Below are 26,106 nucleotides of genomic sequence, written 5' to 3'. Positions count from 1 at the left end.
GGCTCCAGTAAACAACCAAGTCTCTCACATAACATTACGTCAACATAACAGAATAAACGAAAGAACATAATAGCTGCCTGAAATGCGGTGAATAAACAAAAACTGGAAAGGAAATCGTTCGTTTCGGTACGCATGAGCTTTGGTGTTCGTTTCTGATTCGTAGAGCCCAACGGATTGTCTCTTGAATAACATTTTCCTCGGTCGGAACCATTGAAACATCATAATTTGATTCTCCCACCAAACTGTCATTCAAATATCTGGAGTAGTTCCTAATTCGTTTTCTTATTCAAGTTTGACCTAAATGTTAGTATTAAAATGTAATAATCCGGAATTTTCACCACCTCTTTCAAATCAAGGTGAAAATCTTGGGAGCCTGGTGAGGAATTCCCGCGGTGCTAATGGCTTGCTGTCCGTGTCAGGTAATGGTCGTGGTCACTGAGCATTTGTGGGATCTTAAACAGACGTATTAGACGACCCTTTGTCAATCAACAATTCTAATTCACAGATTGGGAATGTTTTTCTCTTGTCAGCATTTGTGCGGAACTAAATACGACCGGGTAAAAATGTAGGAATGTCAAACCGTTTTCCCATTGTCATTGCAACGATTGTTAACTGATGCAGATTATGTTTCTTTTGTGATTTTCTGACGATGTTAAAGATAAGAACTCGTGTTATTTATGGAACAATAAAAAGCAGAATTGCAAATAAAACTTCAGGTGGCTCAGTTTTATGTTTGTTGACGGCTTGTAGTTTTATTGAAATTAGTTTCAAATGAAATTTTAATGAGTTTGCACCTTGTCTGATGATAGATCTGAACAGCATGTTGTTCCAAAAAGAAAACCTGTTATTGGAAAAGTCATGTTTGTAATAGAATGTCTTTTTGAATTACTAGTACCGTCGTTGATACTATGACAAGTAACTTTGAGATGATGGTGGAAACATTCATCTGACTGAAAACAGAATCCAAGCGGATCGGACTGACTACAATTGCGTGTGTCGAAGACAAACCACATGAGAGCAAGAGTCTTTAGAGAAAAAAAACATTACCACTCTCACCATGAATATTGATTGACAGCAATGATATCGAGGGGATTGATGAATTTATGTATTTGGGCAGTGATACCAGCCGAAAAATACAGAGGAAACCGGCTCAAAAAATCCTTGCAATCTTCAAAACGTTCATTAGACCAGTTGTTCTTTGTGGACTATATTTCAGCAGAGGATCAATGCGCTCTAAATCTTTTCGAAAAAAGGTGCCAAATGCATACCTATAGACGACAGATCTTAGAGACGACGTATGGACCCCGAATTGCATCAGATTTATGGTCAACGGCCAATTGTACGTGCAGCAAAACATGGACAACTGCGAAGGACTGGACATGTTATTACGTTGTCGGACGACAACCCAGTGAAAATACAACAAAGAACTCTACAGGACTGTGTTGATAGGTAAGGTACGATCATTCACCAATCATCAGCAATCTCTATTAGCAGTAGTTGTTGCATTGCTGATCCAGTTCAATGTGCATTGTGTAAGAGACAGTAGTAGTTTTGCAATCGTTGCGAAGATGGAGTCGGAAGAAGTAGCATTAGCAGCGTAAAATAGTTTTGTGCACGCACTCTGAAAATCCGAACCTCTCTCATCGTGTCATCGGCAGGGAGCTGGAAATTGTCCAATCTTCGGTTTATCGTGTTCCAAATCGGTGCAACGAACGTTCAGCTGTTAATCGGGAGGAAAAAAGTGACCTACACTCTACACAAAGATGTTGACAAAAGCGTATTGTTTTATTATGGATGACGAGACGAGCGTGGCAACTTCCGGGACACTGCTCATCGTAAGTTTGCCCAAAAATACATGATTTGGCAATCAATTTGCTCATGTGAAAAGCGGAGTACTATATTTGTGACAACTGTAGCTGGAAGCTGTACCGCGAGTGGTTGGTGCAGCCGTAATGGACGATGGGATGTACGTTAAAGCGGACGCCGAGTATATCCCTGACCTCGAAAATTTCGTTTAAAAGTCCTGCCAGGATGTTTCAAAGCTGTGTGAAATCCAGCGGAAGAAACAACCAAGAATAGATCGACTGGGTTGCTGCTATGCTAAACTATAACTTCATGCAACCTACAATTTTTGTTCTAATATGTATTCCAAATTTTTCGAAACAATTTTTTTTTATCTATCATTTGATCTTGAAAATTCTTTTTCTGACTTTGTTATTTTATGTTGCATAAAGTATATTCACTCATTTGTTCTGTGGAAGAAATTTTCAATATTAGCTCATTCCACGATAGCGGATAGCAATCCCAGGACTGATGATCTAGACATTCTCCGTACAATTTCAGCTCATCCAAATCATTAGCGGATAATTTAGCACCAATAATTTAAGAAGAAATACTTGGTGTGGCAAGCGATCTTTAGGTGCGGTAAATTCAGCAAGCCGCACATAATGAACGACTACTGCTCTTCCTCCGGTTCTACGAAGGTTACACTCTGTTTTGGCAGTATCTGGCAGTATCGAGCCATACCCACAAAACCGATTTTTTCAGAAATATTTTGTCTAGAAATGACAATTGTTTCTAGAAAAAAATGAGTAGGTATGTAAAGTTGGAGTTTTGTGGTTGAAAATATCAATTGTGTAAGTTTTTAGCGCTTTTCATGGTTTTCCATAAAGTTAGTCTTTTTTATATAGCATATTTAAAAATTAGCGAAATGAAATTTTTCGTTTTCGAGTTATAATTTTTTGAAAATTTTAATTTTTGCATTTATCGATAAAGTTTGGACCTGAAATTTCCAAAAGATTATTACTCAAAAACGGAAAATTTCGCTTGACTATTTTTTTATGTTATGTTATGTTTATCAACGAATCGCTAAAAACTCTGGTACAGAACATGTGCAAAAATTTAAAAAATTGGTTAAATCGTTCAAAAAAGGTTTTTTCAAATGGGCATGATTGAAAATTTTCAAAAAATTATAACTCAAAAACGAAAAATTTCACTTTGATATTTTTTTTTTATATATTGTGTAGAAAATCTAAATTTAAAGAAAACTATTTAAACATGTGTCGCCCTCTATATACAAACCATGAAAAACTTTAATTTTATCTATATACGCATTTTTCCTGGAAACTGTTTACATTTCTTGACTACATATCCAAACAAAATGGAGAAAATCGGTTCAGTGGTCACCAAGTTATGAGTTTTTAAAAAAGGCAGTCCACTCTAACATAGAAACGGTCACCCTAATGGCAAAATGAAAAAAATACGGGTCTAATATTTTTCGATGGAGAACCATCGTACCAAATATTACGAATTTCTGAGAGGTCGTAAATGTTTTATTGTTGAATAGCTGCATTGTTATCAGAGGCGTCTCGTCCTCATGTGCACCTCGTGCAATGCACAACGGGTTAAATTGAAGGAACGAACTGCATGCTCATCCACATTCAATTATTATTTAGATTCTCTAATCGATGAAAACGGATTGGATGGCACCAAATTTAAAATAATGAGCGGTTTTCACAATATGCACAAATTCACCCTAAGCTATTTACGCTTGCTGGTCAATGACAAACGAACGATCCGTGGTCAATACGTGGCGCTCTGAACTCTAGTTTTTGCCTTGTGCACCGAAATTGCGAGTATTCGCACACATCTCATGTACATCCAACTTAAAACTTCAACTATCTCTTGTCATTGTGTTAGTGTCGTTTCCATGAACATAAGCTTCAAGAAGAGAAGGAATTACTCAGCTCAGTTCAGAGGTTTGTTGTTCTCTCAGTTTTGCTCTGTGCGAACTTGTATGCAAAACCTTAAGGAGAGGCCTCAGTGGCTTATGCTTATGGCAGTTGAAAACAAATTATTCTCTCAGTTGCAACGTCTAAGCGATATCAATAGAATTGATAAAGTGATTGATGGATTTGCTCGACGTGAATAGCGCCGATTTCTTCTATTCTATCGATAATACGAAATAAGTTTAATAAAAACTTCCCATCCAAAAGTAAATCGTTATTGTTTTTTCTCAACACAATCGAATATGCTATCCTCAATCTTTAGTTTTCACTTACAACAAACTGTTACATTTGATATCGTTCCTCGTAATAAGTGCATTTGCCACGAGACGCCACTGAATAGTTATTAATAAAAAATGCGAAAGTCGATCGAAATAGTTTGAAGATGACGTCTTGGAGTCGTCATTATTGGACGAAAATGATACACAAAACATGACAAATGAAATAGTTGAATGTCACTCGGCAAGACATTTCCGATCACCTGAGAGCCAAAGGAAAAATCCAAAGGTTGGAAAATGGGTTCCAAGCTGGACGAACAACCGATGGAAAACCGAAAGGCTCAGTGCACATTTCTCTTTTTTCGCTACGAAAGAAATGGCTTCCTTTATCGAATTGCAATTGACGACGAAAAATGGATATGTTTTGTGGTTCCGCAATAAATCATGGATAACACCAGGACAACCATCAACATCGAGTCGAGGCCGAATCATTTTCAGAAAAAGACAATTCTATTTGTTTGGTGGGATCAGAAGGAAGGAATGTATTAGCAAGCTACCCCACACGACACATTCACCAGAACTCGTACCTTCTAATTATCACCTTTTTTCATCGATGGATGGACGCACTGGATAAATGTAATGATGTCAATGTAAGGAGAAGATTTCTTTTGAGATTGTATCCATCAATTGCTTGAGAGATGGACAAAATGTGTTGAAAGCGAGAGCCAATACTTGGAATTCAGTCGAGTATTCGTGATGAAAAAAAAAACAATATTCCAAACTTGTGCACTTGGTAGGTCATGGTTCCATTCCCGGCAAAGAGCGGACAAATTCGCCATGTGTGGTACTAATGAGAGTGAAATTTATGAACCCATTGCTTCCAACAAATTCTATAGCGCGTCTCGCCAAATGACGCTCGTCAACTAGAATTGTACTTAGAATCAAGAATCAACAAAAGCATGGTTCAGAGGATTGGATGTGAGCAAGGAATTCATCCGTGTGATGTCAAGTTAGTACACGTTAGATGCACATGTCCATTGTGTTGATCTTGCTGAGAGTAATCACTGTTTTTCAGTGAAGATTAGCGCGACATTGATCATGTCGTTTGGACAGTGTTGATGTGTACGGGCCCACCTCAACCCGTTTTGCATGCTTATCTGTAAGAGTCATAATAATAAAATAGAATATAAGGTCACCTAGAAAGTTTAAACCAAATTTTAGCGGAGCCATTGTTGTTTCAGATGACATTCAAATAGCTCTAAATTATTGGACACATGTATGTCTATAATTCATTGACCACCAAGGTTTCATAAAAATGTAAATCATTTCCCTGAAAAAGCACAAACAATTTCGACTGTCTGAACTGGCACGTGGTACTTTTTAGCAGTTATTGTAAATCGACGATGTAATAGGCACAGCAAAGCATGCGTATAGCAACACTAATATAACGATAAAAGTGGCACACATTAACAGGTCATCCCACAAGGGAATACGTTGGGACTATCCCCATCGATGGAACAAGAACGAAAAATTTTATCTGATTTTCAATATCGTTTGGTTTTCAATGACCTACATTCTCCCACTGTCGAAACCACTCACGGTAATCAATTCTACTATGAAGAAAAGCGCCAGGGAAATTCGAGTAATTGACGTGGGGTTCGTCCGTGCGTTACTAATTTGTCAGCCGTCAGGCATATAACTGCCGCCTAACAAACTCCATCACGAACGGCACTAAATGGGATCGCGTGCCCGATTATGGTGTGTCTCTGTTTGTTAATCGCAAACCTTCCCAACTAATCGCTCATTGCAGCGTCATTGATTAACTTTCCCGCTTCTCGTTCTGCTGCACAAATCACCTTCACTATCGTTCGGACGATTAGAAAAAGTTCACTAGCATTGGATTTCCATTTCCTTATCAAATTTCGCAGACTGACGCAAACTACGTGTGGAGCTTTTAGTGATTCGGTGTTACTCCCAAACGTTTACGTTCACAATTGGGCATAACATTTTAGTATCAGAAAATGAAAGAGAAATTTATTTTTCTTTTCCTGTCGTTGTTTAAGGCTATCGAATTCGCACCTCTTAGCACTTGCACAAATTGCGACAAAGACAGCATTAGTGCCGCTACCGAGGTGGAAAAATAAACTGAATCAAATTCGCATCAGCTTCACTTTAATGAACTAGTTGCAACGAACTTGTGGTTGCGAATGGCTAAGAAAGGAAGACCGAACCACGTGCGTCTTCTTACATTCTCCATTCGTAAACATTTACTTTCCCGAGATGTTAGAAGGAATGTTTTCATTGAAAACCCTACGAGTTCCAGCAAACGATACTTGCAATAATAGTCAGGTTAGGTGATTTAAAGCATTAGGTGCTGATCTTAAAACCAGTTGTAATATGTTCGAGCCACGATTCACAAGGATCCTTACTATAACAATTGTTTTGTACACTATGAATCGTCTATGAAGTATGTTGAAACAGCGAACGTGTTCATTTCCGCAACGTAATGTTGAGTCAGAACCCCTAATGCTCGTTGATTTCTGCAGATTATACCAAAATCCGAGTATTCATAAAATTATCTGTAAAATATACTAATTTTTTGACGTTATTACATTCTCCTTTACTATGGAGCGCCTTTTCAAAATGCGCCCTGTGGAAGAACGGGTAGAACTTAATCGTGAATATCTCGAGTTGTTCCAAACAAAACAGCATAATTCTTTCTCCATACTATCTATCAAAAATAGGAAATTATAATAAAATTTTGTGTTTTCTCAAACTTTTGGGAACAATGAGAGCAACTCATCACGATTAATTGCCTTTTTCTCACCCAGACGTCGTAATATCGATCGATTAGTAACCCAGATAATCGAGTAATATTTAATCGAATAGTTTAAAACTAATTTTCGATTATTGAGCTAATCGAATAATTCGAAAAATCCCATAATAATAATCGAATGAATAATCGAGTATTCGATTAATAACCCAGATAATAGATTAAAGACTGTCCCAGAAAGTATGGACGCAACCAAAAACCGCTGCCATTTCGCAATGGTTCAGAATCTGTCAATTTTTATGGCTGCGTCCTGTTGTTTACACTCTTCTCTAACCACTTGTGCAGTTATTTATTCGTTTTCATTAGTTTGTTTCGAAATGCGTGGACTTTCAGCAGAACAACGTTGAAAAATTGTGTGCACAGAACGCGGACTGTCACTGAGAAAAATAGCAAAAATGGGATGAGTAAGTGAAAAAATCGTGCAAAATGCAAGCAGGAAGTTCGGTGAGGATAACACCTTTGAGGATAAACCGAAAACGGGTCGAAAAAAAGGTCCTGCTAACCCTCAGTTGGATAAACGTATACTGAAGGCGTTCGAGCAAAAGAAGGAGGTTTCAGTTCGGGATGTGGCCAAAAAAGTGGGCACTTCGAAGTCAAATATTCTTCGTGCTAAAGAACGTTTGAATCTTCGAACCTATAAAACGCAAAAACAACCAAAAGTCCGAAAGAAGAAGCATCGATCAGGCCGAGGGTTCGAAAGCTGTACAATACGATTCTTGCTGGAAATTTGAACAGCAGAATCACGTAAGACGAAACCTACGTGAAACTCGATTACAAATCCTTGCCGGGATCACAATATTATACGGTGCGAGATGGGCAAGTGTCAAACCAGTCCGAGACATCGATTGGAGTCGAAAAATTTCGTAAGAAAGCTATGGTCTGGCAAGCAATTTGTAGCTGTGGTAAGATTTCGAAACCCTTCATCACCACTGCTTCAATGAACAGCGAAATATACATCAAGGAATGTTTACAAAAACGACTTCTACCCATGATTCGAAGCCACAAGGATCCTGTTGTCTGCTGGCCAGATCTTGCTTTCTGCCACTACTCGAAATCAACGGTAGAATGGTATACTACTAAAAATGTCACTTTCGTCCCAAAAGACATGAATCCACCAAATTGCCCACAACTTCGACCAATTGAGGAATTTTGGACATTAAGGAAGGCACATCTTAGGAAACATGTCTCGGCAGCCGAAACCATTCAACAGTTCGAAAAAGATTGGAAAAAGTGTCAAAACTTGTCGCCAAGAAGTCTGTACGGAATTTCATGAGGAACGTTCGCAAGAAGGTGCGCCAGCTAGTCTACAATGGCTAAGTAGCAAATGTTGAGAATAATATTCTGTTGTTGTAGTCTAATATTATCAGTATATGAATTATATGAATTATAGATCTGGAATCAGAAACTAGCAGTTAGATCAGAACGGGGGCGGCATAAGGTCATTTGGCATAATACCGTTTGGCATAACGCCGTTTGGCATAATGGTTATTTGGCATAATGGTCATTTGGAATAATGACATTTGTCATCATAATAATTGGATTCGTAATATTTTAATCTAATGTAAATTTTCGTTTATTTTTCGATCGAGTGATGTTTTGCAAGGAAAACTGGAACGAAATGTGTGAATTTTATATTCGGTCCGAATATTTCGATAATATTACGTGAAATAGCATTATTATTTTTTATTTTTAAAATTCTGGAGTAAATAGCAGACTGTCATTTTATATAAGCAACTCACTTAGTGCTAGCACAATCTTCTGTTCGTCATAGATGATTCAGGTCGAGATTCAGATTGCAGACGTAAGGCTGTATGATTTTTTTTTAAGTAACAAACGGTCCCTCATTCTCGCTTTGTTCTATACGGGCAGTAAATAATTGCGTTAGAATCATTTTACTATTGCCGCTTATTCTAACTATGTGCATATAACTTTTGTATAAGTTGTGTCTATGAAAATGTATGTGAATGCTCCACACAAGGGTTTTGAAATATTGTAACCTAGTATGAGAATCATCAAGTCGAATAGTCGATTCGATTTTCTGCGATGAGTGTCAACTTGCGATTCTCTCTTGGTTAATTCCACACAGCGCCGATCATTGTAAAACTGTATCTATTTTGGTTAGGGCTGCGAAATACTCAGAGTATGAGGTGGAGCGAAGAAATGTAGAACAATTTTCTCACGGTTCATGCATTGAGAGGCAGCGAGTTCTTGTATTGATGATATTGTATACAATGTAGAGAAATATCGAATCGCTCTCTGCCAAATTATCGGCAATCACCAACACTGCATTCTTGATCCGGATTTCCGAACCAGAATTTTGCAACTGAATTCTGAGTCTTTCTTCTTGTTCCTAAATCCAATTCTAGAGTTCAGTCTTGGGCCAGAATTTTGGTTCTGGTATAGATAAATGAATGATTTAAAAAAGTATTCAACAGTTGTAAACATAGATAAATTCCGCAAATCGTTTCTTCTTGGAAGCTATAAAATATTCCCAAAGGATTATGCGAAGTTAGGCTCTACTGAGTAAGAAAGTTTACGAAAAAAAATTGCTATTACATAGTTCGTTGTAATTTTCTACTCTCATTTGTTCCGTATAAATTCGTATGGTAGAATATGTTTGTCGTCATTAAGTCGTATAGATTTAGTATAGATACCGTAACAATTGTGGAAACGAAGCACACAATTGATATGAACGATTACCTATATTCGGAAGAGTGAAAGAAGCTCGTCAGTTTTATTCGTATTCACGCCCTTGAGTTATGTCTGTGACATTACGCACCCACTGTTTTTGGTGCACATTTCACTTCAATATTTTCATTAGTCTTTGTACCGACTTCTCGTCAAATCCAGCTACTAGCCATGTTGACACTTCTTGGCCAAGTTCTTCAAAAGATCCCTGCGATTCGTCTTCGACTCATCGGTGGATTAGCTGTTCATGTTGAACTTCGAACGACACCTAACGGTTCAGCATAAATCGCTAAAGCTGACGTAAGGATGATGTTATTTGAAAATCTTTTTTTTTGCACCGAAGTGGCCATGTCTTTACTGAAGTGAGTCGAATACGAATAGTAAAAATAATATAATGGTTAAGGGGTTACACCACTGTAGAAAAAAAAAGAGAAGGACTTTTTTGGGGAATTATTTTGGGATCCAAAAAATGGAGTAATCCGAATTTTGTATAAAGCACTTTTAATATGTATATTTAAGTACAAAAAAATGATCAGTTTTAAAAATTGAAAAACAAAATGGCGGCTTGGCGGCATTTCCGCGAAAGTGCTGCATTTTTGACGGCCGGAAACATAAGTCAAGTAAATCTTGACCAATCGATTCAAAAATTTTCCAGAATATTGCGAATATTATTTTTTCATGAACAATTTTGTGATGAAAACATGCGGTTTTATTTTCAAAGGGATGGCAGCCCTTTACAGAAAATCAATTAATTGAAAAAAACCCTACGTACCTCTGTGGAGATAACTATCGAGAATATTCTGGAAAATTTTTGAATCTTTCGGTCAAGATTTACTTGACTTATGTTTCCGGCCGTCAAAAATGCAGCACTTTCGTGGAAATGCCACCAAGCCGCCATTTTGTTTTTCAATTTTTAAAACTGATCTTTTTTTGTACTTAAATATACATATTAAAAAGTGCTTTATACAAAATTCGGATTACTCCATTTTTTGGATCCCAAAATGATTCCCCAAAAAAGTCCTTCTCTTTTTATTCTACCTATGTGATGCAAATACCCCTAAATAACTACTATCTTTTAATTTTTATCATTATTTAACAAGGATATTAGATTAAAAAAAGCGATGAAAATCGCGAAAAAGCTACCGGAACAGTGAAGCATGCTTAGTTCTTCTGTTCAATTAGGCTGTTTCACATGCAGGATAGTTTAATTGGCAAAACGATTTCCCCGGATAGAAGCTAGTTATGAATTCGAGTCCCGGCGCTGCGGTTTTATTACATTTTTTTCCGTTATATACGGATCAAATTTAGAAACTAGCTCAAGGGGGCTCAACATTTTAACAAGAATAAAACAAATCATTGAACTAGTATCTGTTGACGGCCAGAAAGCAGTCATAAAGATTCGTTCTTTCGACACTTCAGTAAAGACATGGAACTTCGGTGCAAAAAGCAGTGTTAAGAGGCGTTAGCAGTTCAGCATAAACTGCTAGTGCACTGATGACTCGAAGACGAATTATAAAAATTGGAAAATAGTAAAGCGCACTTAGTACAAATTGGTACCTATACTGTACCAGAACCACTGAATAACTGCTTTTGCTGTTTTAAATTACGACCCGACTAGAATTGAAGTTTTTTGGAATCTAAATACAGTTTAGGTTTAACTTATTGTCCATTTCCCATTGGCATATGCTCATTCTAGGGACAGCTCTTTGGATTCGTTTGAAACACGCGAGAGAACCGTTTCGAAGTCTTTAGGTAACTTCGTTCCACAACTTCTCGTCTTACTGTCACCGGTAAGACCATCTTTATAATGTTGAATAACACATGCAATCGTTGATTTTGGCAATTGTGACGATTTTGCGATCAATGGAATCGTGCAATTGCCATTTTCCTTGTGCCTTATCTATATGAACTTCTCCACGCCAATTCAGGTGACGCTATAATGCAAAGTTTCAAGGTCTTTCGACTAAACGAAGAAAATGATTTTTGTTTTTCCATGTATTAAGCGAAATTCAATAACAAATATATTCCATTTTGAGTTGATTTGTGTGTTCAAATTAAGTCTATACTAGAAAATGTCCAATGAAAGATAAAAGCAGAACTGTTCTTCGTTAAAAAAAACAACGTTTTGATTAATTAGGATATAAATGAACATGTAATTAGTTATTAGGAAAAACTACATTCGTGCTGAACGGTAACGAAATCCGCTGATATACCGAACAAAATATTGATCGAAAAATATTTGAACAGTCGTCAGGAGTGGCCCACATGCTCAATTGAATGTTACGCTTTTTAATGCGAAAAATGTGCTGCGGGGTGCGTTTCATCGGGGCAAACGAAACTCTATACATCGCGCGTACTAGCTAGCTAGCTAACTAACTAACCAACTAACGTAGCAATGAGAGAAAAATGTTCCAACGCTTGCTAGACATTGGAATCGGTTGCATTACTCAAAATGGGCGCGCATAAAATTAACAGCTGATCGCAGACATATGTTTTCACATTTCTATTCAGACTAATCGTGATTTATGAATTGACTGTTGTTCCATATTTACAATACTAGCTTTTGCTCCAGATATCTAAGAATGCTATCGAACGAATTGTAAGTTTGTTATATTCTAATGAAGATGAAAACGTTGAAAAATATTCGACGATGACTGGCAGGATGCAAAAATTTCTGTAATATAATTTATAAGATCTGCCTAATTAAGCTCGAATGCTTAAAATTTGAAAAAAAAACTGATGATGTAAATTCAAGTTTGAATCCGGATTAAGATTTGATCAAATTCAAAGTAGATCCCTAAAATCCGGACGACATTAAAAATTGGGCAGGAATCTTTAATGAATGCATATTGGAAAAATTCACTCAGAAAATAAAATAGTCATTTTAGGTGAATTTTAAAGTGAATAGAAACGAGTACTATTCAAACACTCAATTTTAATAGGACACCAATGTTCGACAGACAGTTTGTTGAAACGGAAGGTCAAACTCCGCATCTAAGTCTAAAAGATAAAAACAATTTGAACGAATTTTTCTATGAAAAAAAAAAAACCGGTTCGACCACTTAAGTTGTAATTTATTGAAAGATGGGTTTTTGGTCAAATGTTATTTTACTCAGTTCATCAGTTATCCTTAATATGATCTACCTTTGTACAGTTTTCATAAAAAAGAAAACTCCTAAACGAGTCCTACACTGAAAAAATCCTAAACTGAAGAAAATTTTGCACAGTTGCAAAAAAAAACACCATTTTTAATTTGATGGCATTTTGTCTCAGGATAGAAGATTTTGTTCCCTATCAAACGTCAATACATAAAGATGGAAACTTTCAGGGAAAAAAAGCTTTTTTAACTAAACATTTTCTTGTCCAGTACTGATACATCTTTGCAAATATTGCGCAACTAGCTAAAGAGTATTTTATGGAATCTTCTCACATATTCAGTTTCATTTGATTCTTGGATGATTAAGACCTTCAGTTTAGTTTAGTTTTCGATAGAAAGACATTGGAAAATATCAGTTTGGGCAAGAAAAAATATATGTAAATAATTTTTTTTTCTTTAAGAATGCCCATCTTGCAATGCACAGTGGTGACAAAAATATTTTCACTATTAAATATTAGTTTTTTGTAGTTGGTGTCTTCACAAAAGTTGTTTGTAATCAAATGGCGCTCCTTTTGATGAAAAAAGTTACTAGGGTGGTCCTTATTTAGATTGAAATCTAAAATCTAACTTTCTTAATTGAACTCAAAAATGATTTTGTTGTATAATAAAGATGTAGGAAATTTTATTGCGAGCAACCTCTCTAGCTCTTTATTTGATCGAGTTACATCAATTTTCCCGAGTAAAAGTGGGGTGGCTCCTGAAATATCACTTTTTTTGTTCTAACTTTTTTGTGAAACGTTCTACCGAAAAGTTGTCATAAAAAGAGTTGTTGAACTAATCATTGCGCACAATTTTGCTCAACCAAACTTTTTCATATGAGCTACCAGTAAAAAGTTATGATTGTTTTTTTATCAAAAACTAGTCATGCTTCAAATACCAATATTCATTAGATACCAGATCAATAAAAATGCGGTTCCTAAAAAGGTCATAATATAAGTAAGAATTTAAAAGAAAATTGAAGGGTGTTATTTTTTTGAACTTAGTTTTAAAAATGCCTTCAAAAAAACTCAAAAACATTGCATAACTCTTAAACGCCTTAACATATCAACATACATTCTTCAGCAAAATAATAGTATCAAATTAGTTATACAAATGTTCCATACGTTGTCCTTTCGAGAAATGAGACACACAAAAACTACAGTCTCCCCCTAGGAAAAGAGATCCAATACAAAAAATTTTTTAGCTAAAAACACAGCTCAATCAGCCACGTAAAGCTTGTACGCAAATAGGCCTGAATAAAAATATCTTTTATGAAAAAAAAACCTTTCGGTGTTTGGTGTGTTTTGTAAATCCACAATAAATTTATAAAATCGATATTTTTCAGTGTAACAATTTGGATTTTTTCCGGCGTTTTGTTTTTAAATTTTGAATGATATTGAAAAAAAACACTAGTACTAAGATTTGTCATTTTTCGACTGCAACCATTTGAAAAAAAAACGGTGAAAAAATTGACCCTTTTTAAAAGACATTAAAGATAGATTTTGTAAAAAAAAAACAAATTATGCAAAGTAGTTTTTCGTATCCGCACATAATTATTATGTGAAATATCACTTTGATCGTAGAAAATTCCTTTTCTGTTGATTTTATATGACAAGTATAGTAAAAGTCGAACAACGCTCAAATAAATCATTGAAATCACATTTATTCAAAAACTTCGGTTATACTAAATCGCAGCGTGAGAACATGAAATTTTCATTACGAGACACAATCCCTATTATCAATTCGAGTTAGTATTCAATTTACAGTATCCGAAACTCGCTTACGGTTGAGACGACAAAAACTATGACAATAAAGTGTAGTAAACAATAGGACACTTTATTGCCTCAACGCGAAGATTGTATTAGAGCTACAATTTGACAAAACTCGTAACTCGGTGGTTGTCCAGTTTATACGTGAACGTGATGCAATAAAGCTCGATTCGCTTAACAACGAGGTGCACAGGAACGAATATGATAACGTTGAATGCAATATATCAGTGTACGCAGAAGACAGATTCTTTCCGTTGAATAGGAAGTGCGGCGAAATCACTTCTCTGATCGCTCGTTTGCATAAGGTAATTCTTTCCTATGTGACTTTTGGTCATGGAACGATGTGTCTTTGTGAATCGCTGGTAACTTACCAAAATCATTTGATCACATAGCAATTATGTGCTGACTACAGTCTTCAAAGTGCACCATGTGTACGATGCACACGGAAGTTTTTGCACTTACTTTAACACTGTCTCCCATGATGAAGCTTGTACACGCTGAATCGTACTCAAGTTCGTGCACAAGCGCAGTGTACAAGTTTAAACATCATGTTTTAAACTGAGTACAAAGATCACGTTTGTACCACAGGGTGCCCTATGATGCGAAAAGTTGAGTAGTCGCTCTTTGCAAAACTATTTTATCTCAGACTATATTATTCGAGTGAAATTAGAAACATAAAAAAGTAGCGTAAGTTTTTAAAATAAATCCTGTTTCAATTCAGATAGCAGTGTAATGATGTATTTCTCATATTACTCATATTACTATGGGATTCTTCAAAATACCTATCCTTAATTCTTCAGGAAAAACAATTTCCGGGCAACAGAGAGACCTTAAAGTTAAAATAATGGTATAGAAACAGAGTTCTTAGATTAGGATTTTAGACTTGAATGACATAACTGTTCAAAATTTTCATACATCACATCGTTAATTCTGAAATTCCGGTTTGAAATTAATTTTCACCTCTAATACTGGTACTTTCGAAACCGGAATCCAGTTACGGATATAATCGAAGTTGGTAGTTATGGCCAGCTACTAACATGGCCTACAAATTAGAATAATTTTGAGCCCAATTTCTTAAGGTACTCCACCGTCGCTCTTAAAGACAGTATGAAATTTGGAAGACTCATCACATAGTAATTCCAGAACCGAAAGTCGGATCCGGATAAAGTTAAGCATTTTTGTATGCGACCAGAAGACCATTCATTTAAATTTAAGCGTGCGGGAATCGGCCATCATGGTGATCAAAATAAATTCAAAACGTCATTTAGAGCGACGGTGCAAAAACGTGGATGCAAAACACGGGAATGTGATTTCAAAATTTCGCACTGTCATTAAGATAATCGAAATAATAGCAACCTGTGAAGAATTGTTTTGCTCGAAGGAAAACGAAATCACAGTTTTGTGTCACCGTTGCCTCTCGTAACATTGAACAGGATCAAAAAGGAGAGACTTCTTCTGATTGCTTAAGGCGTAAACCGGGATTCTTATATCAAAATGATTGAAATTCAAATCATGAGCAAAAAATTTTCTTCCATGGAAATTGATCATGGTCAGAAAATACGTTATTGTATTTATTTCAAAACTCGTAACTCCAATTTTATACGCGGGTGATTCATTATATGTGATTCATTATACGAGAACCTGTCAAAGTTCTAACAAAGGCTTCCCGTGCTAATTCGAAACCGTTGCTTGGATGTAATAGAACAACCATATTGTATTGCAATACAATTTTCAGAAAACTAAATTGAAGATAGCACGTGTGGTTAAAAAAAACGGCCAGTAGACCACTTTTCGACATCTACTTTTGGAAGAAATTACTGGCGAGCTATGAGAAAAAGAATATTAATTTTAACACCAGACGAAAGAGAAAATTTTTCTCTATCTTTTACTATTATGACTTACTCTTAGTGAGTATTCAATCTTTCAGAATTCCTCTTCAAAGTGAATGTTGATGGGAAGCTTATTTGCCATTATCACAAACAACGCGAGATATAATGAGCATAGAGGTGAAAAACAATACACATCTAAAACTTCCAACAAGTTCTCATACGAATCGTTGAACGTTCTAGAGTAGTGCCTCATGCGAAAATCGAACTTTAAACATATGTTAAAATTAAGCCACAGAGAACAGACATCCAAGCTAGTACAAACTTTTTAAAAAAAGCTGTGTACAGCATACAAGTAAAAAATCTGTTAAAAATCACCGTTGAGCACGCATGAATTACCATTGCATGAAAGCTCGAATGCAAAAGCTCATTAGGGATTACTGGGCTGCACGAAGCGTCACTACAGGAGAATTGCTACTTGGTGATAGCTTTTTTAAAACAATCGTTGAATTTCTTACAGACATTGACACCTCTACTTGGATGTCAGTTCTCTGTGATTAAGCCCCAGCACTTGTATACTAATCCTGTGTACAAGCCCGTGAACAAATTTAAAATGAACTTGCGCGCGTAAAATTGTACACAAGTTCAACGCGGTGCAAGTTTTCCTGAAGACTGGTGAACACTGCAAAAAATCAAAAACAAGCACAACTGTTCAACTCCGGCAACTAGTGAGCTTCAGTATTTCATCTACCCAGTCTACAATCAGTTCTGATTTCAATATCCCAAGAAAAAAACAAAAAGCTCGGCCCGCTAATACACTACAGAAACAAAAAGCTCGGCCAAACGACTCAACCGACAAGGACACAATAGCAGCATCAATAACGACGACGAAAAAATGTACTATGATGCGGTTTGTGAAGTAATAACCCCCCAATACCCGTAGGATAGTGATGAGAACGTTTCTCGTCCTAGGTAAAAGGCCACAACGAGATCCATTGAACATAGAATGTGATAAATCGGCTCTTTTCAGCTTTTAGAAATATGAGCTCAGTCAAATAGGAGACTGAATGTAAGCAAAAATTATTATAACCTACTGGTTGCCAGTACAGAAGTAGATCAACACAGGTAATAATTTCTTCAACCTTTGCGTTCTTTTTCTTGCTTTTTATAGTCGATATACTTTTTAGATTCAGGATTGAAATGTTAAATTAAACGACGATTCGGGAAAAATTAACATGTCAAATTTGCGACTACCGAGATTTTCAGCATTTATATTCTGTCGAGACTATTACCGTTCGGATTAGACCTGCGACCGAATCCCACTTTGATTTCAACTACAATCTGGTGTAAATTCGCAACAACAACAATGCAAAACCGACTATTATCTTATCAGTTTTCTTCGGTATCAATCACAATTTCACACAAAGAATTTGGTCTGCACCTTAACAAGATAAACCATTGGATTTGAAAGCGAAACGTCCCATTTCGAGAGAAGTTTAAAATATTTTCTTCAGTTTCGCTTCTGTGCACATTATGGTCAGAGATATCGGAAATGAACATAGCCGGTAACACAGGAAAATCGGCGCCGACAGAAACAAACCTTAGTCAAGGACGCAATCGAACGCTTTGTCAATGGATGCAGCCAAAATATACTACGAGATATATCGCTCGAACATAACGTATAAAAAAAACTATGAAATTCAATGAGCTTGTTTCTTTTATTCCGGTGGTAAACTCACTATCGTGATATGGTTCAAAAGACAAAATCACGTGATGAAATAAATTAATTGCGGCTGTTCAACCGCATCATTTTGTTTGACATATGGTTGAGCAGTGTTTTCAGTTTAACTTATCAAAAAACAAAAAAATCAAAACACAAGAACAATAAACTCCAAGTTATCTGACATTTAAGTTAAAGCTATGATCTGAGTATGAGCTATTCACTAGTTGACGTGTAAACGATAACCTCCGCTCTGAGTCCCAAACGATTACTTTTGCTCTACTGCCGGTGTAAACAGAGCAATATGTTCGACTTATTTCTCGCACTCTGGATTGATATCAGCTGTTTCTTCTTCTTTGCACTAATGAATCTAACACACGTTTACCATTAACTCACGACGTCTAATGTCCTTGAAATAAGCGGCTTCTAATCGGCAGCAATTCAACAGTGAAGTGAATTCAATCGGTTTACTTGGATCAGCGACTGGACGTTGTTTAGCGTGCGTTACACAACAGTGCAAAGAATAGCTGCGAGTTTTTCACCAAAATTGCGAGTGAATACCAGTGTATTTTCCCTTTGTTTTTACTCCTTCACATTCAATGATCTAAAATTAATTTTCACTCTCGTCACTGCACACAAACTGCTAACTCCACTTGAAATTCTGTTACACTGTACTGATTTGAGTATTTGAATCGGTACGATTAAATTGAGTATTTTTCACATTCCAGACTAGCTAGTACTCAAACACAAGTTTTCAATTGAAATATCATTCCCAGCTCCAACCCTGAGCAGCCTTTTGCGTACAGACTCTCTCTTCACAGTATGACACATGCAATAGGAAATGATTTACCCCTCGTCTACACGTTCTCGTACCAACAGAATCGAGAATATCTATAAATACATCACATGATGGTGACGGCACGGCACTTGAATGAACAGTGGATAATTACACCGAAACTTGACTTGATTCTCGGTCGTAGTAGTATATCCTGTGTCGAGATAATACCGTTAATCCCGATATTAGTCACAGTTCGCACTTCAGATGTAAAGGGTCACTCGTCGAAATACTTCTCGAGGGGTTCTGAACTGACGCGTCGCTTCAAAGCATCATCAAGAGTACGAAAACCGGATTTTTCTTAGACGCGATTGAATCTACTTCATAACCGAACGGAATGGCAGCTAGGCCAACACTGGCCGCGTTGGGACGTGGCCAGCAAGAACGCCGAGAAGAAAACCCACCGTCTTTGGCTACACACTCTCATGCATAGCGAGAGTATGAGGAAAAACAGAGCGAGCGATGGATGAGAAAACGAAACGAAACGATCAAATCTTGGTGAGACGATTGATTGGAGGGAACGGTAGGACTTGGAGAAATGTGACGGAATTCACTTGAAACGAGTTTATCGCACGGGGATTTCGACCGTTGGCAAGTGAGCGCGACGGTACGCGAGAGTTCGAGAGTAATGTACTCTCTGTAGCCGGTCGCTAACCGACGACGAGTGATAAGAACTGGACATTGATTATGGTTAGACTATAGAGATGTTCAGCAAAACTTTAATCTAAGTCTTGTTACGAGATTTCGGTAAGTAATTAAAGTTCAACTTCTGTGCACATTCATGAAAATAGTTAAGTTCGTAGTTTTGAACAACCCTAACCATCACTATCAGTTGGAAATAATTGTATACTTCTCAGAGATGGCCCATTTTTTTCGGAAAAGAGAACCAGGCGCGTCAGAGCTAACGTAAACAGAGAGTGGTTATATTTTTAATGCCAACAAATAACACTACGACCAGTACGAGCACCGCCGAGTAACTGTTGGTGAAGGTATTTTCAAATAAAACAAGTACACCAAGAACACTGAATGAAAACGCCCTTAAGCTTCTGATTGCAATCTTGAAATGATTTTTAAATTGTGTTACCTTGCTTTCAATTTCATGAATATATCGAGTCTCTTTGCCTTTCTCATATAGAAAGGCTATGTCATCACTGTGAAGACCGAAGCTCGCAGAGCCGAATGTCATATACCATTCGACTCAGCTCGACGAACTGAGCAAATGTCTGTGTGTGTACGTGTGTATGTATGTAATAAAAGTATGTACTCACTTTTACAAACTTAAATTCAAATGAAAAGTCTCATGGTCACATAGCCTGCTATTGAATTTAATCCCCGATCCGACTTCCGGTTTCGAAGATAGAGGGTGATATGAACAAAAAAAATGGAGAAAATACGTACTCATTTGTTTCAGAGGTAGCTGAACCGATTTTCGAAAACTTAGATTTAAATAAAAGGTCTTATGGTCCCATAGCCTGCTATTGAATTGCGACTTCCGATTTCGGAGTACCTAACTATTAATACGGGAAATTAGAAAAAAAAACTGTTCACTGAATTTTCTCGGAAACGGTTCAACTAATTTCCACGAACTAAGATTCAAATGAAAGGTCTTATAGTTCTCTAAAAATTTCGAGAACATTTTATCCAGATACGACTTCCGGATCCGGAACTAAAGCGAGATAAGTGGAAAATTATCATTTTCATGAGTATTTTTTCACTAACGATACAAACCCCATTAAACTCCCTGATAAATTCTTCTAATTTTTCAGAACTTCTTATTTTGTAGGCATATCAGGGCCGCTTTTATATAGGGGCAGTGGGGGCCAGTATCCCGGGTCCACGGTCTTAGGGGGACCCGCTTCGATAACTCAGCGATGCTGGAACCGATTTCATAAATCTTAGTTAAAGTTCACATTGTCTCAAAAGCTACTGTGAAATTTCTTACGGATCCGACTTCCGGTTCCGCGATTACAGGGCGATGACTGTCAAAACTTTCAAACATATGACGATTTGAATGACAATACAACGCCAGTACGCACCGGTACGTGCAACGTGGAAGAGGAAAACACAACACGAACGATGTGTGCTTTGTTCTATTTCGTACGCGCTATAAAGTAAAAGAAAAGGTTACGGATGTCTGCTACTGGTGTGTGATATTGGTAAAAGACGGTGCTGTTGTTGATACAAATTTTAGCTATTCTATGGTAAGTGCGACCGAAAGAGTGTCAATGAATTGAAATTTATTTGAAAAAATAAACATACATCGGAATTTCAAGCTCCGCGATGTAAATGCAATTTTCTCAGCCGCTAGTACAGTAATATCATACCGGTGGTGTAGTGATGTATATAATAATAATAATAATAATAATAATCCTGCTACATGTTTTATGCTGCCGGTTCATGCTAAACAGCATGAAATGCATATGTATTGACTCACATGTGCAAAAGTAACAGAAATGCAGGTTCGCTTATGAGATTTCGTTTAATTGGTTTAATCGACATAGAGTATCAGACAAACGAACAAACTTCGGTTATTTCGGTCATCTGAATTTGGTTTCGGAAGTATTGGAAATAGTGATCAAAAACTGCAGAAAGGATCTCACTAACTTTTCTTCGATATATATATTCGGATCCGGAAGTGACAGTCGCATTCACAGCTATCAAACTTGATTCACAACTCGAACACAACTTTCAAACGAACCTATGATTGTTGAATTCGGTTTAGATGTCTCCGAGAAAATAAATGGGCATTTTGTCTGTTATGTCCCTATATAAATATGTCTCCGGAACCGAAAGTGACTGCTTTTTAATTATCGAGCTTGATTAACAACTCAATATTAGCTCCCAAACAAATCTGGATTGTTAAAATCGACACCGGAAGTTTTAGCCATTCGAACTTAAAACTTATACTATGAATCAAGATGATTTCCAAACGAGCCAAAGCTTGTTGAAATCGGGTTAGCCATTTCCGAGAAAATTAGACAGGAAGAACAAAGCCCATTATATTTCGAATCTCGAAAAAAGACCAGTATGAAACAGAAGAAAAGAAAAAGTATTGTTGTTACACGACATTACAGCTTAACACAAAACAAAACAGGTTCAGGATACAACCAAAGAACTTGTCTGGGAGCTGCTACCTCTCCGTCGCATTCACCAGACTTGGCCCCTTCCGACTACAACTTGTTTTCGTCGTTGGGCCACGCATTGTCTGAGCAGCACTTCAATTCCTACGAAGAAACCGAAAATTGGCTTACTTCAAAAGACGAACATTTCTATTGGCGTGGTATCTAAAAATTACCAGAAAGGTGGTTAGGATGTGTAAAAAGCATTGGTCCATTTTTTCATTCCAAATTAGTGTTTCAGTTCAACAAAAAATGCTCACTTCATACCGTACAAATAATACGAATTAGAACAGTTTCCAAAGTATAGAAAAACTAATTGACAAACACGGGCATTGAATGTTTGTCAACTTCTCGACATCAAAACTGTTGAAACAAGTGTTCATTTGCGTTTCTGTGCACAAACATTATTTGTTGTGACAATATACCATATTCTTTTTTTGACTCTAATAAGTCTTATTTCTTTATGGGGCGCCTTTTCAAAATTTACTCAGTACAAAAATGGGCAGAACATAACCATGAATATCTCTTGTTACATTTAAGGTAGCAACATAATGTTTTCTCCATACCATCGGAAATATGTTAAAATTTATGATCAAATTTTCAGTAGTATTAGATAACCACAAATAACTTAAAATTGAAGTAAGGCGCGCAAATTTTTAACCGCATGAATTAAACGAATCATCGCACAAAGCCGAAACATAGATATACGGAATATTTTCAGTTTCAGTCAAAACTCCACTACCACTGACAGTGTCTAAGCTACATAAAAAGGAGGTTAAAATCGGGTCAAAACACGATCATGGTAATAATACATAAAATTGTATTGGATGGTCGGAAAGATTCTGCAAATGAAAAAGATATCCTGCCGCTGGATCCCTAACCTATCAAAAACTAAAAGGATTAACGCAAGCGCACTTGGAATACATGTTTGGCTGGATCCATGGTTATACACCAGAGAAAAGAATGATTGCCGACAATGGACTGAAGTTGGCACGAGTGCCCTAAAGGAGGCTTAATGGGTCGGAAAGGTTCACCTTGTTCATCTGATTTGGCTTCCTCGAACTATTACCTGTGAACAAATCAGTATAGCCAAAGTAAGTTTGTATGGTCAGCAACTAATATGAACAAACAAATTTAGAAGACATTTTCCGTTCTCCATGAATCGGAGTAAGGGAGCTATCTCGGATCACCTTGCAAAATCTATCGCATCATCATAAAGTCTAGTGGATTGTTCAATCAGATTGCACAGTCACTAATTTTATATTAATGCCACTTACAAATCGAAAAGTTCTGTCTGTGAAAAACGTGAGTATCATTCTCGATCGCGAGCTCATAAACGTGTATTACATTTTGAGATTTTGAGCATTCAAAATTCTGTATTTCTGGAACCAGAAGCCGGATTTGGATGAAACTTTCCATTTGAATCCATTCTATCGTCATGAAAATCGGCCTAGTCATCTCAGGGAAATCTACCTTATACTCAAAAAAGAACCGGAATTTTCATTTTAAAATTCCCGCGCTTGTCCAATCGGTAAACTTTTATTCTCTCAACGTTGGCAACACTTTTATAATCATTCTGTCAAATTTTGACGCGTATCGTGCGATTAGTTTTTGTTTAGCGTGTATACAAAGAAGTTGAAAAATTTTCGTGTGGCGATTTCTATAATGGATGAAAATTTAGAACAACGTGCGTGCATCAAATTTTGTGTTGCAAATGGATTTAAGTGTTCCGAAACGTTGAAAATGTTAGAAAAGGCCTTTGGTGAATCGTGTCTAGGAAAAACACAGGAATACGAGTGGTATAAACGCTTCATGATGAGATCCCTGGCCGCCCAACAACAGCTGTTACTGAAGAAATCATTCAATCGGCGAAGCAAATCGTGTTGCAAAATCGTTCTGTACCGATTATAGAGATTGCTGTGTTGTTGGGCATCTCTTATGGATCAGCCGAACACATTTTAACTAATGTTTTGGGTTTGAAACGCGTCGCTTCTCGGCTGGTGCCAAAAAAGCTGAATTTCGTTCAAAAACAGCGTCGTGTTGATGTGGCCGAAGCGATGATTTCCAACGCAGATAGTGACCAATATCATCAACCAAGCACCGTACTCTCCAGATATGGCCCCGTGTGACTTTTTCCTCTTCCCCAGACTCAAATTGCCATTGCAAGGAACGCGTTTTGAGACCATAAAGACCACAAAAGAGAATTCGCTGCGAGAACTAAAGGCCATACCTTCGGCGGCCTAATAAACTTGTATGGAAAATTGGATCAAGCGTTGGCATGCATGTATTGCCGCAGGAGGAGAGTACTTTGAAGGAGATAATAAAGAAATTTATTAAAAATTGAAATTTTGCGTTTTTTAATAAAATTCCGGTTCTTTTTTGATCATAAGGTATGTGCGTGCTGTTTTGGAATATTCGGCCGCTACTTCCGGAACCGAAAACCGGAAACCGATAAAGCCAAGTTTGTATAATAATCAGCTAACAAAACCTTGAAACAGTTTTGAACTAAGTAGAGAAGATTTTTCTATTTTTGTTGCATCGTTACTTCTAGTGACGATTTGAAATTTTCAACACACATCACTCTGAATTTCCGAACCTAGAAGTTGGATCTCGATTAAATTAAATGTTTTATGGAATAATAACACCTTTTATTTGAAAATAAGTTCGTGAAAAAGGCTAAGCAATCTCTGAGAAATCTATGTGAGTTTCATTTAAATGTTTTTGACCGCTTTTTCCTGTGCTTTCGGAACTGGTGAAGTCAACTGGCCCCTCCCGAAATGAAAGCCTAGATACGGGTTTGAGGACAAATATTGGTTGTGTCAAGAAAAACCTGTTTTAATATACCTAGTGGTGTAATGATGCCTTTCTCATATCAATCATACTATCATATATGTGGTATTCTTCAAAATAATTTTCTTCGATTCTTAAAAGAATAACCGACATCGGTTTGTTTGACCGTCAACTGATAAAAACTATCAATTGGAAAATATTTGAGGTCGATTTAGATTTTTTTTAAGGTTTTTCCCCATTTTAAGTGATGGTATACAATTTTTAACACACTTTACCCTATATTTCCGGATCCGGAAGCCGGATCCAAACAATATTCAGGAATTTTGTATGGGACTACAAGACCTTTCATGTGAATCCAAGTTTGTGAAAATAGGTTCAGCCATCTCTGAGAAAAGTTAGTGCACTTATTTTCACATTTTACCCCATAATTCCGGAACTGGAAGTCGGATTCAAATAATATTCAGGAATTTTGTATGGGACCACGAGACCTTTAATTTAAATCTAAGTTTGTGAAAATCGGTTCAGCCATCTCCGAGAAAAGTTAGTGCAACAAAACGTTACATACACATATACGTTTTCACAGGTTATATGAGAAAGGCAAAACAGATTGAATAAAATAAAGTGATTATTTTTTCTTAAGGGATTTTGTTTTGATTTGTGGAGAGTTTTTTTACTTCTATTCCGAACTTCGGCGCTTAGTTTCTAGATCGTATTGAAAGCATCACGTTTCATAGCAAGTAAGAATTGATTTCATGAAGTTTGGATCATTTTTGGCGGCTGTAACGACTTCTCTGGAATGATTGACACCAAGTGATTTCTGCTCTTCCTTCAGTGTGTGTGGGAAAAACTTTGTACGGATCTTTGTTTTGCACAAGTTCTTGTGAAGAATGAGACGAATCGTTTCTTTGTCGATATTCAAAGCCTCTTCTATATTTTTTAGAGAAGCATTATGATCATTCGCAACACGAATTCATGAATTGTTTCAATTATTTCGGATTTGCGAGCTGAAATTGATCTTCCTTCACGTTTGTCATCCTCTAGCGGCACTCGGCCCTCCAAGAATCGTTTGTACCACAAAAAAAAAAACATTTGCTCGAGACAGACACTGATCGCCGTACATGTTTCTGATGCACTTTTTCCAAGTTTTGCGCTGAATTGAATGAACGTTTTTTGTTCCATGTTGGAATTTCAACGTCAGATGAAACTCTTTAGATCGACACCACAAACACCCTCCGAAATAAAAGTCGGTTTAAACAGTGAAAACTGCGCGAGTGGAAGCTATAGAAGTGGTTTCAGTGTTTTTAAAGGGTTGTCGCACCCTATAATGATGCAATGAGTGCATTTTAGTGGCTGGAAACAGCATATTTTAAAGTGCCGATCAGCCAAA

At 36.8% G+C, this 26,106-nt stretch overlaps 1 protein-coding gene across 3 annotated transcripts in view; it reads right to left on the bottom strand.

The window, feature by feature from the left end:
• The window catches only part of LOC131428228 (trafficking kinesin-binding protein milt), a 305,336-nt gene that overhangs the window by 146,632 nt on the left and 132,598 nt on the right, over positions 1-26,106 (bottom strand). Inside the window, exon 1 of one of the 3 annotated variants that reach the window (XM_058591990.1) lies at positions 18,826-19,150. The exons of the other annotated variants lie outside the window; for them this stretch is intronic. The gene's annotated coding sequence lies outside the window, so the exon portion shown is untranslated. Of the gene's footprint in view, positions 1-18,825; positions 19,151-26,106 lie in introns of those variants that run through there. 3 annotated transcript variants of the gene reach the window in all.

The sequence above is a fragment of the Malaya genurostris genome, chromosome 2 (genome assembly GCF_030247185.1).
Source record: "Malaya genurostris strain Urasoe2022 chromosome 2, Malgen_1.1, whole genome shotgun sequence".
NCBI lineage: Eukaryota > Metazoa > Arthropoda > Insecta > Diptera > Culicidae > Malaya > Malaya genurostris.
Note: the sequence above shows the minus strand (reverse complement) of the source record. Positions and strands in the feature narration are given on the sequence as shown.